The sequence below is a fragment of the Oncorhynchus nerka genome, linkage group LG25 (genome assembly GCF_034236695.1).
Source record: "Oncorhynchus nerka isolate Pitt River linkage group LG25, Oner_Uvic_2.0, whole genome shotgun sequence".
Taxonomy (NCBI): Eukaryota; Metazoa; Chordata; class Actinopteri; order Salmoniformes; family Salmonidae; genus Oncorhynchus; species Oncorhynchus nerka.
Genome location: NC_088420.1, coordinates 20,461,408 through 20,474,323, shown reverse-complemented (window position 1 = coordinate 20,474,323; position 12,916 = coordinate 20,461,408).

Sequence of the window (12,916 nt, the reverse complement as noted above, 5' to 3'; positions counted from 1 at the left end):
CATACAGAATTGTGTTACAAAAAAAATATTGGTTGTACTATTTAATGGTTTTGATATAATGATTTATTTCAGAAATTATGACATAAATATGTAGAATATTTAATTGGATTGCTAATAATACTATGTAAATTTCATATTCACAAATGAAAATATGAAAATTCAAAACCTAACTTTTTGGAACTACATTAACTAAAATGGAAAACAAAAAGGCAATTAAAACTTGTTTAGGATTCCTGACAATGTAAATAGTTTGTATGTATGCTTGTATGTGACTAATCCTGTTTTGTTTGTTGATATTTGTTAATAAAACGTTTTTTTAAATGGCTCGTTTAAGTGACGTCGCAAACGAACTCAATATGTTTGATTGACTTGTTTATTGGATTTACACTTTGTGTCTAATACATTCTAGTTATATATTTAGTATTGTTATGGTTTCCAAGCAAAGGTTTTGCATTTTAAAAAGTAAAAGGACTTGCTTTTTCCACCAGTTTCCTATCAGCTTGTTGATATTATTAGAATAAATCTAAAAAATAAACCCAATTATTTTCAACACGAACAAACAAGCCTTCTCACTACACAAAGAAATAGAACATTACATGCCAAATTGGAGGATCAGACGTATCTATTTTCATGACGTCACATGAAGCATTATGGAGCCAGCTGAAGAAGCTCTCGACAACGAAGTTGAGTTGTCTGGAAATGAAGCTAGTCATGCATGCTCCAACGCAGGCACTACACACAGCAAAAGATTAAAAGAGCTGGAAAATACTGCGTTGCAAACGAGCTTGAATTCTCTACGAATGGAGTCGGAATCAGCCACAGATACCGGTAGTAAGCGAGGCCAAGAGTCCGGGGAGGAGGAATATTCGAACGGCTTGTTGTCCAATGAGTCGGGGGCCTTACCACCACAAACCCCAAGGCCTGAGGCAGTAGAAGAATCCGATACAAATGTTGAAGAAGAAAGGACCCTTACAGACCACTTAAATAAACGTCTCCTCTCATCATTTCTTGATAAATTGAATCAAAGAGACCTGGCTCTTCCCGGTATTCAACGCCTGGACTGCGCTGTCGCAGACGAGGATTCTAACCGGGCCGCGGAAGAATGGTGATGGAGTTGGGAGATATCTGGCACGAGAAAGGAACACGGACCTCAAGTAGCTGATGCTATCAATGTGGACAGGCAGCAACATTAATTTCACAAAACTTGGGGTTTATTTAATTCATAATTACAAGCCTCGTGTCGTTTAAGATTGAGCGTCTTGGTCTCGGTTTGTCCCAAATGTATTTGTCGTCAATTTAGCTAAAAGCGGGCCAAAGAGGGTGGTGACTGCAAGAAAACAAAGACGTGTAACCTATGTTGAATCCTCAACAACATTCGTCAGCATTATATTTGCTAGGCAATGTTTTGATCTCGGTGATTGAAATAAACTACACATTCTGTCCAGAATTTAAGCATACATGTGTTTTTCCCCATCAATATATAGCCTATGGCCATGGCAACATTACACAGCTAATGCATGCACAAGTTTGTCTATTAGACACAACCTGGTAAATAAATTACATAATTTTTGATATAGGTGTTGCAACATTTCATCAGTAGCCCACTCATCCTATAAAAATGACCTACTTTTAATGCAAATGAATGATATTGATACATCTGATCTATTGCATAGGTAGCATGTTCAGTTGGATTTATCAGGATATAAAGCTGTCCTACCTCTTATGGTTTTTCAATTAGTAAAATTGTGTAACCATAGGCAAAAAAAACAAGGTGTTGTAAGTTTCCCTCAATTAGCCCATTAGGATAAATTATTTCATATCCAAATTGCTGGAATAGAGCAAAAATTCTCATTTTTACTTCACTGTCCAATATATTACAAATACTTGCACATAGTATTCATTACATCAATTCCATTAACTAAAATATTTTGAAAGTATTCTTTGTCAATGGCTTATTCTATTAGAAGTTGTGGAAATTGTCGCTTGAGAAGAACATCTTGTGAAATAAGTTACTCTTTCATTTGTATTGTATTTATGAAGTATTCCCATTAGCTGATGCAAAGGCGGCAGCTACTCTTCCTGGGATCCAAACAAATTAAACCAAAAATCAAATAACAGTACATATTACACTATTACATATCTACAATACAACATGTCTAATACCACAATACATACATGTGTGTAGTGTGTGTGCTAGCGTTTGTGTGCCTGTGTGTGTGTCCTCAGTCTGCATTGTTCCATAAGGCGTACTTATGTTTTCTAAATCTGATTTTACTTCTTGTATGAGTTACTTGATGTTGAATAGAGTTCCATGTAGTCATGGTACTGTGCCTTTTCCAAATCAGTTTTGTACTTGGGGACTGTGACGAAACCCCTGGTGGCATGTCTTGTGGAGTATGCATGGGTGTCTGAGCTGTATGCTAGTCATTTGAACAGACAGCTAGGTGCTTTCAACATGTCAATACCTCTCACAGACAAGTAGTGATGCAGTCAATCTCTCCTCTATGTTGAGCCAGGAGAGATTGATATGCATGTCATTGATGTTCGCTCTATGTGTACATTTAAGGGACAGCTTGTGGCACTTGACCATAATATGGTCAAGTGCCACAAAGAGGGACATAGGCAAATTAGTTTGATTTAAACATTTACATGCTGTACAAGAAGAACAATTTCCTCTGCAGTTGACATAGCCTCTCAAGCAAATCGCAGAATGTGACGACAGAATTTAAGCAAACCGTACAATTTGTTCAGGTCGACATCAAGATTTTAATTTGGTAACATCACACAGTGTAACGTGATAACCGTAAAAGACAATCCGTGACGTGCAGTCTGCAAAGTCCTTGTTGCTGGTCATACACTATACAACTTCTAAAATCTTAGCAACTTGGATGTGCTCACATTTCCATACTTCTTTGTCCCAAATCTTTTATTCTGTCCATCCTCAACCCCAGGATGTGGGTGCTCACATTACACAACATTACACAATAATTCCTTAGTTGATCTTGCCCTGCGTTTCTCGGTTGTTGTAGAACAAAATGCAAAGGATAACAGGGAATGAGGTCTGGATTAATGCAGGGTCTTACCGGTGCTGAAGCCCTGGGCCCAGGCCTGTGGTGGCCCAAGAGGAATTAAAAAATAAATACATTTATAAGATAGCTGTTTTACAAAAAATATATAATAAATGAAATATATACAAATCAAATATATTGGTGACATACATGTTTAGCAGATGTTATTGCGGGTTTAGCGAAATGCTTGTGTTTCTAGCTCCGACAGTGCAGTAATATTTAAGTTTCACAACATATACCCAAAATACACGTAAATCTAAGTAAGGAATTAAGATTGTGTGTGTGTGTATATACTGTATATACATACATACACACACACACACACACACACACACACACACAGTTGAAGTCGGAAGTTTACATACATCTTATACGCCAAATACATTTAAACTCAGTTTTTCACAATTCATGAGATTTCGTCCTAGTAAAAATTCACCACTTTATTTTAAGAATGTGAAATGTCAGAATAATAGTAGAGAGAATTATTTATTTCAGCTTTTATTTCTTTCATCACATTCCCAGTCATTGGGACAATGTCAGAAGTTTACATACTAATTGAGTGTATTGGCTTTGTGATGGCCACTCCAATACCTTGACTTTGTTGTCCTTAAGCCATTTTGCCACAACTTTGGAAGTATGCTTGGGGTCATTGTCCATTTGGAAGACCCATTTGTGACCAACTGATGTCTTGAGATGTTGCTTCAATATATCCATATCATTTTCCTCCCTCATGATGCCATCTATTTTGTGAAATGCACTAGTCCCTCCTGCAGCAAAGCACCCTCACAACATGATGCTGCCACCCCCCATGTTTGATGGTGTTCTTCGGCTTGCAAGCCTCCCTCTTTATCCTCCAAACATAACAATGGTTATTGTAGTATCTGGGATCTACATCTGTTTATATGAGTTACTGTGCTGTTACTAAGCAGTAATGCATTACGGCAGTGTTACGTTACTACACCTAATAGGAAATGCACATGCGCACTGGAATGCCGCGAACTGTAGAGCACGAGGGGTTTTTGACTAAAGGACAACTAACTGTACTCCCGTCTCCTGCCTGGTCATTTCTCCACAACACAAATATTACAGTGGCGACGAGGTGATTAAACTACATAAACGGACATTGCTTGAAGGGAAGAATGTTGCGTGAGTAATGAAACTCAAAAAAAAATGATGTAATTCGTCAGTTATTATTTATTTTCTTTCGCCAGTAGAGTAGGCTAAACACTGCTAGCACCTCTAGTACAGTATTCAGGAGCTGCCAAGTAGCAAGACTATTGGAGTCCAGAATAGCGACACTGCCCTCTGGTGGTTAAATAAAAGAAACTGTCATTGAACCCATTGAAATTAGGCGATCTCAGTGGAGAAATATTGTCAAGGAAGAAAAAAAAAGGAAGAAGGGACGTAACACGGTGTGTACATTAATACAAATGAGTGCAGTGAATGAAGTAATTGCAGAAACTTCTGAAGTGAAGAAGTAGATGAATATTCAGAAAATTAAGGAATATAAGGAAACTGAACAATTAACTGTGAAAATGGCAACCATTGGTCGAGTACCAGAGTTTGAGGCTACAAAAGAGGATTTTGATTCCTATTTGGAGCGTTTTGAGCGTTGGCTGGCTGCAAATGAAATCAAAGATGGAAAGAAAGCAGACGTATTTCTCAGTGTTTTGGGTCCAACTGAGTATGGATTGCTGAAAGGTCTCATTGAACCAATGAAAGCAGTGGAGTTGAACTATGCAGAACTGACTGAAACTCTTTCAAGGTATTTCAAGCCTAAGCCAATTCTCATTGCAGAACGTTTCAGATTTTACCAACGTCACCAGAGTCAAGGGGAAACCGTGGCTGACTACATCCTTGCTTTGAAAAGGCTGGCAAGTACATGTGAGTTTGCACGATTTCTTGATGATGCTCTCCGAGACAAGTTTGTATGTGGTCTCACAGGTGAAGCATATCACAGAAGGCTCCTGTCAGAGAAGGACCTGACCTTTAAGAAAGCCTGTGATATAGCACTTGGACTCGAGCTTGCCCACAGGGATACTATTGAGCTATCGGGACATGCAGAACGTCAGAAAGGTGTTCACAAGGTCAGTGATGCACGTGGTGAAAAAAGCTCACAAAAGTCACACTTTTTTCAGTCCCGTCCTCAAGGTTACACAAGAACAAAGCAGCCCACATCTCAAAGGTCTAAGCCAAGTTGCTACAGATGTGGGGGAGATAATCATCAGCACAGTGAATGTCGATTCCAAAAGGAAAAGTGCCACAATTGTGGAAAGGTTGGACATTTGCAGAGAGTGTGTAAAGCCTCAAAACGCACGGCAAGAGCGCACAAAGTGTCAGACGCAGCACAAGAAGAGGAAGGTACAACTGAAACAGTAGTGGAACTGTTCACAGTGTACACAGCTCAACAATTAAAAGATGGAATCTATCTCAACATGGAGTTAGCAGGAAAACCAGTTAAAATGCAGCTGGACACCGGAGCGTCTGTATCCCTGGTTCCAGAGAGACTCTACAAAGAAAAACTGAAAGAGTGCCCTCTTCAGCCCACGTCCATCCGCCTTTCTTCATACACTGGTGACACTATTCCTGTGTTAGGGCAGATCCAGGTACCAGTCCGGTATGAGGGGAAGGAGTGGACGCTACCGCTTGTCATTGTTAAAGGAGAAAAATCAGCCTTGCTAGGCAGAAACTGGCTACAAAAGATCAAGTTGAACTGGGGAGAAATCTTCAGTCTGAGAAATGACAAACCAGTGAGTCAGGAAGCACAAAGAACTTTTGAAAGATGGCTACGGTGAAATACAAGACTTGACAGCAAAAGTCAGAGTGCAAGAAGGAACCAAGCCTATCTTTCACAAACCACATCCAGTTCCCTATGCTCTTAAGGAAGCAGTAGAGAAGGAACTGGACCGCCTACAGAAGAATAACATAATAACGAAAGTAGCGAGGAGCGACTGGGCTGCTCCGATTGTTGTAGTCCCAAAGAAAGACAAGACCGTCAGAATGTGCGGTGACTACAAGGTCACAGTAAATCGCTGCATACTACCAGAGGAATATCCACTACCAAACGCTGAAGATCTGTTTGCCACTCTAGCTGGTGGGAAGGTTTTCAGTAAGCTGGACCTGGCATTCGCTTATCAGCAACTGAAGCTGGATCCGGAGTCAGAACAGTATCTGACCATCAATACACACAAGGGGCTATTCAGATTCAATCGCTTGGCCTATGGAATCTCGACAGCTCCAGCGATATTCCAACAAACAATGGATCAGATCTTGGACGGAATAGACCATGTTGTGTGCTTCATGGACGACATCCTCGTGTCAGCACCAACCATTGGAGAGCACCTTGTAGTGCTGGACAAAGTGATGTCAAGACTGGAGAAATACGGAGTGAGAATGAAACGCAGCAAGTGTGAGTTCCTCCAGGACTCAGTGGAGTATCTCGGATACAAGATTGATGCACAAGGCCTGCACCCAACCAACAGCAAGGTGGAAGCAATCGTAAACGCTCCAGCACCCACAAATATCTCAGAGCTGAGGTCATTTTTGGGGCTCCTGAACTATTATGGAAAGTTTGTGGCAAACTTGTCCACATTGTTGCATCCGCTTCACCAACTGCTGCAGGCCGATACAAAGTGGAATTGGTCCCCACAATGCGAAGGAGCATTCAAGACTTGCAAACAGCGTCTGCTAAAGAGCAAGTGGCTTGCCCACTATAAAACAGAGATGAAGCTGAGACTCGCGTGTGATGCATCTCCATACGGAGTAGGAGCCGTCATCTCACATGTTCTACCGTCAGGTGAAGAACACCCTATTGCATTTGCATCACGGACTCTGTCACCAAGTGAGAAAAATGATGCTCAAATTGAGAAGAAAGCTCATGACAGACACTCAAAGACTGTCAGAGAATTCAAAGAGGAAGAGAGGGTGATGGTACGTGATTTCAGACACCCCAAGCGCCTGTGGAACTCAGGTGTGATCTTGCAACGCAGAGGACCTTTGACTTACCAAGTCCAAATTGGTCATCGCCAGGTCAACGTTCATGTGGATCATCTACTACGGTCCAACGCCCCAGCAGAGACATACCGAGAGAACAAGAACAATAACGACCCCCAGGACTATTCTCCTGACTGTGGTCGTACGGAAGAGACAGAGCCTGACCTTCCACCCGAACCTGGCCCACCACAGGAAGCCCAGGAGGAGCGGAGATATCCTATTCGAGAGCGAAGGGCACCTCAAAAGCTTGACCTGTGAGTTGAGCTGGTTAAGGAGGTAACGGACAGTAAAACAAACACTTTAATATGTCCTAGATAAAAGGAAAGAAAAATGACATTACCTGGGTTAGTTATTAGGACACAAACTCCATCTTCGGGGCAGAATAATCCCCTGGATTTGTGCTGGGCTCTGAAAAGTCTGCTTCAACCCAGTAGTTGAAAAATGTTTAAGAATGCATTGTTCAGATATTGCATTAGTAGTTACCTAACATATTTACCTTGTTCTCTGGGAGTTAAACACTATGGGGGAGGAGTGTAGTATCTGGGATCTACATCTGTTTATATTAGTTACTGTGCTGTTACTAAGCAGTAATGCATTACTGCAGTGTTACGTTACTACACCTAATAGGAAATGCACATGCGCACTGGAATGCCGCGAACTGTAGAGCACGAGGGGTTTTTGACTAAAGGACAACTAACTGTACTCCCGTCTCCTGCCTGGTCATTTCTCCACAACACAAATATTACAGTTATTATGACCAAACTGTTCTATTTTTGTTTCATCAGACTAGAGGACATTTCTCCAGAAAGTACGATCTTTGTCCCCATGTGCAGTTGCAAACCGTCGTCTGGCTTTTTTATGGTGATTTTGGAGCAGTGGCTTCTTCCTTGCTGAGCGGCCTTTCAGGTTATGTTGGTATAGGACTTGTTTACTGTGGATATAGATACTTTTGGACCTGTTTCCTCCACCATCTTCACAAGGTCCTTTGCTGTTGTTCTGGGATTGATTTGCACTTTTCGCACCAAAGTACGCCCAACTCTAGGAGACAGAATGAGTCTCCTTCCTGAGCGGTATGATGGCTGCATGGTCCCATGGTGTTTATCCTTGCCTACTATTGTTTGTACAGATGAACGTGGTACCTTCAAGCATTTCAAAATTGCTCCCAAGGATGAACCAGACTTGTGGAGGTCTATAATTGTTTTTCTGAGGTCTTGGCTGATTTCTTTTGATTTTCCCATGATGCCAAGCAAAGTGGCACTGAGTTTGAAGGTAGGCCTTGAAATGCATCCACAGGTACACCTCCAATTGACTCAAATTATGTCAATTAGCCTATCAGAAGCGTCTAAAGCCAGACATCGTTTTCTGGAATTTTCCAAGCTGTTTAAAGGCAGTTAACTTAGTGTATGTAAACTTCTGACACACTGGAATTGTGATACATTGAAAATAATCTGTCTGTAAACAATTGTTGGAAAAATTGTACAAGGTAGATGTCCTAACCGACTTGCCAAAACTGTAGTTTGTTAACAAGAAATTTGTGGAGTGGTTGAAAAACGAGTTTTAATGACTCCAACCTAGGTATGTAAACTTCCGACTTCAACTGTATGTATGTATGTATGTATCACACACGTCAGAGCGGCATTGGACAGTGGCATAGTATAGAATTCAGTATATACACATATGAGATGGATGATGCACTATTTACAGACAATTAAAGTGACTAAGATAGCGTAGAACAGTATAGAGCACAGTTTATACATATGAGATGAGTAATGCAAGATACGGAGACATTAAATTGGCTAGTGTTTAATTTCCTTAAAGTGGCAAGTGATTCCTAATCTATGTCTATAGGTAGCAGCCTCTGATGTGCTGGAGATGGCTGTTTAACAGTCAGTGGTGTAGTATAGAATACAATACAGTATATACATATGAAATGATTGATGCAATATTTTAACACAATTTAAAAGTGACTAAGATACTGTAGAATAGTGTGGAGTGCAGTTTATACATATACGATGAGTAATGCTAAATACGGAAACATTCAAGTGGCTAGTGATCCATTTCTAAAAATGGCCAGTGATTCCTAATCTATGTCTACAGGCAGTCGCCTCTGATGTGCTAGTGTTGGCTGATTGCCTTGAGATAGAAGCTGTTTTTCAGTCTCTCAGTCCCAGCTTTGATGCACCTGTACTGGCCTCACCTTCTGTATGATAGCGGGGTGAACAGGCAGTGGCTCGGGTGGTTGATGTCCTTGATGATCTTTTCAGCCTTCCTATGGCATCGGGTGCTGTAGGTGTCCAGGAGAGTGGCAAGTTCACCCCCGGGGATGCGTTGGGCAGACCGCATCATCCTCTGGAGAGCTTTGCGATTGTGGGCGGTGCATTTGCTGTACCGACAGGATGCTCTCAATTGTGCATCTGTAAAAGTTTGTGCAGGTTTTAGGTGTTACGCTAAATTTCTTTAGCCTCCTGAGGTTGAAGAGGCGCTGTTGCACCTTCTTCACCACACTGTCTGTGTGGGTGGACCATTATAGTTTGTCAGTGATGTGTACATCGAGGAACTTGAAGCTTTCCACCTTCTCCACTGCAGTGTGGATATGGGGGTGCTCCCTCTGCTGTTTCCTGAAGTCCACGATCATTTCCTTAGTTTTGTTGATGTTGAGTGAGAGGTTATTTTCCTGTCACCACACTCCCAGATATACTGTATATATTATATGTACAGTATATATTATATTGTTTATTTTTACTGCAATCGCCAACCACAGGAGGACTCAAGGTTGGTCCTTGTCGCGTAGAGTAGGCCAGAAGGCTAACTGAAAAACCTAACCTCTATCAAATAAAAAGATGGCGGAGCCATCAAGGGTGTTTATTTACGTAGTGAATCTGGGAGTGAAAACAACAGTACTGCCACCAAAAGTATACATTATGGGACAGCTAAACAATGCTGCCACATCAACAGCTCAATCCAAAATGGTACCCCCCCCTTTGAACTGAAAGAGAGGATCCTTTTGTAGGGGAAGCCCATCCCATTAGAACATACCAAACACTAATTTGTTAAGCAATTACCATCATCAATGCCTACATTTTCCACTCAGCTAAACATCATGAATTATATACATTGCACCTTTGCAATCCATTTCTCATGATACAATATAACACATTTACAAAATCCCATCACTATTGACATGGTGTCTTCCAATATGTCCATTCACATGAACGAGCCAGTCGGGACAGGCACTACAAAGCCACCCTGATTGCCGTAGCTCTGGTCCTTATCCCAGCATACCCGGAAGCTACAGAGACCGAGAGAGAGGAACAGAACCAAACAAACAGCGCATCCATCCATAGTATTGATAAGTACAATAAACGTTGCTTAACCTAAACATGAACGCTTGTCTGAATATTCTTTAAACCATAACAAACTGTTACTGACCGTAGGTAAGAATAAAGTATGTAATGTATGTACTAAGATAACGAAGTTAACTTGTGTGTCAACCCACATTGCTAAAGTTGCTGATAACGGAGCAGGGAGGGGGCGATGAGTGTGTGTGTGTGTTAGTGTACCAAACGCTGCCCGCGGCCAGTGATGGACTTCTCTGACGGACACAGAACCTGAAGGGCTGGAGCTCCAGATACCACCTGGTCACACAAGAATTCCGGTCCTTCATGGCCTGGATCCAGGTCAGAGCTCTGTGGTCCGTGTGCAGGTCAAATTCCCTCACAAGAAGGTAGTACTGGAGGCTATCTAGTGCCCACTTTAAAGCCAGGCACTCCTTGATTGTCGAATACCTGGTTTCCCTGGGCAATACCTTGCGACTCAGGTACAACACGGGAAGATCTTCTCCTGGCTCCCCTTGGGCCAGTACAGCTACAATTCCCATAGCTGAAGCGTCCACCTGAACGAGAAACCTCTAATGAAAATCAGGGCTCTGGAGAACAGGGGCTGAGCACAGGCGTTTTTTCAGCATTATGAAAGCTTCCTCACACTCCTCAGTCCTCTTCAGATGGTTGCTGGCCACCTTAGAAGTAAGAGGGACTGCAATGGTCAAGAACTGCGGAATGAATCTCCAGTACCACCCTGCCAGACCTAGGAAGGACTTCACCTGTGTCTTGGTTCTGGGTTGAGGGCTGATCCTCATGGACTCTACTTTGTCCACCTGAGGCCGAACTTCACCATTAGCCAGCTGGTAACCCAGGTATTTTGTCTCCTGTTTCGCCCACTCACACTTCAGGAGGTTAAGCGGAGGCCCGCATCATGGATCTTCCCCAGGACTCTGCTAAGACGCTGTATGTGCTCCTCCCAGGAGTGGCTGTAGATCACCACGTCATCCAAGTAGGCATCACAGCAATTGTCACAGTCCTGGAGAACTTTGTCCATCAGTCTCTGGCAAGTCGCAGTGGCCCCATGAAGGCCAAATGGCATAACCTTGAACTGGAACAGGCCCATCGGTGTCCGGAAGGCAGTGTAGGCCTTGGACTGTTCATCCAGGGGCACCTACCAGTACCCGTTGCAGAGATTCAATGCCGTGATGTATTCTCTAGGCATCAAACTGGGAGATGGCATTCACCTTACGGAAGTCCATGCATAGTGTATCCTTCTTTAGGACAATGACAATGGGGCTGCTCCATTCACTTGAAGATAGCTCGACAACATCCATCTCTATCATGATGTGGACCTCCTCCTTGAGGACTACCACCAGCCTCTCAGGCACACGGTAAGGATGCTGGCAGACAGTGCTCTGTTCAGGCTTCAAACGGATGATGTGTTCCAGGACTTTGGGTCTTCCTGGCCTCTGACTGAAGAGTGCCGGATACTCTTCAAACAGCTGCTTCAGCTCATCTTTCTTGCCTTCTACCAGGTGAGCCAGTATGACCTCTGTATGGCTCTTGCCATTGAGCCAGGAGCTTGCTAGTAGACAAGGGAAGGAGGAGCAGGTCTTTCTGTCCTGGCTCCAACTCTGTGGCGATCATGCTGGTCATACCCTCTCTACTGGGCCTGCAGAAGGTTTGCCCTAGCTTCCTCTCGGTACCGCTATAACAGTAACCTGAGAGCTTGGATTTACGTAAGGGACACATTGACTCACCCGATGACGTCGATGCAGCTCTGAAGTGTTGACGGTAGGTCTCCAGGGAGATGTCGAACTTCACCAGCAGCGCTTCCTTCAAGTCCTTGTAGACATTGGACAACGCCTCATCCATTGCTATGTACGCCTCTAAGGCCTTGCCCTTGAGCAATGGGACAAGCCTGTAGGCCCACTCTACCTCCGGCCACCACCACGGGGCGGCAGGGTAGCCTAGTGGTTAGAGCGTTGGACTAGTAACCGGAAGGTTGCGAGTTCAAACCCCCGAGCTGACAAGGTACAAATCTGTCGTTCTGCCCCTGAACAGGCAGTTAACCCACTGTTCCTAGGCCGTCATTGAAAATAAGAATTTGTTCTTAACTGACTTGCCTGGTTAAATAAAGGTAAAATAAAAAATATAATAAAAACCACGTCTTGGCCATTTGCTAAAACCTCAGCAGGTAGTTTTCAATGTCCTCCCTCTTCTGGTAGGAAGGCATCTTCGGCTCCTTACTCAGGAATGTTGGAGGGTGGATGTCAGCACTGCTGGACTGGTCTCCTGGTGCTGGGGCTGGCCTCATCACTGCTTGAGGATCCTGCGCTGGAGTTGACATCCCTGCTGCGTCGAGCCTTCGTTGTCCTGGTGTTGGCAGACCCAATCTTGGGCTCTAACTGACAAGTTCTGCTAGGTGAGGAGCTGATGAAGAGCTGGTGAGGAGCTGTGAGGATAGATTGGCGTAGGCCTCAGAACTCCTGCTTGAAGTCTTTGTCCCTCCTCTCAAGGCACTTGAGAAGTTGC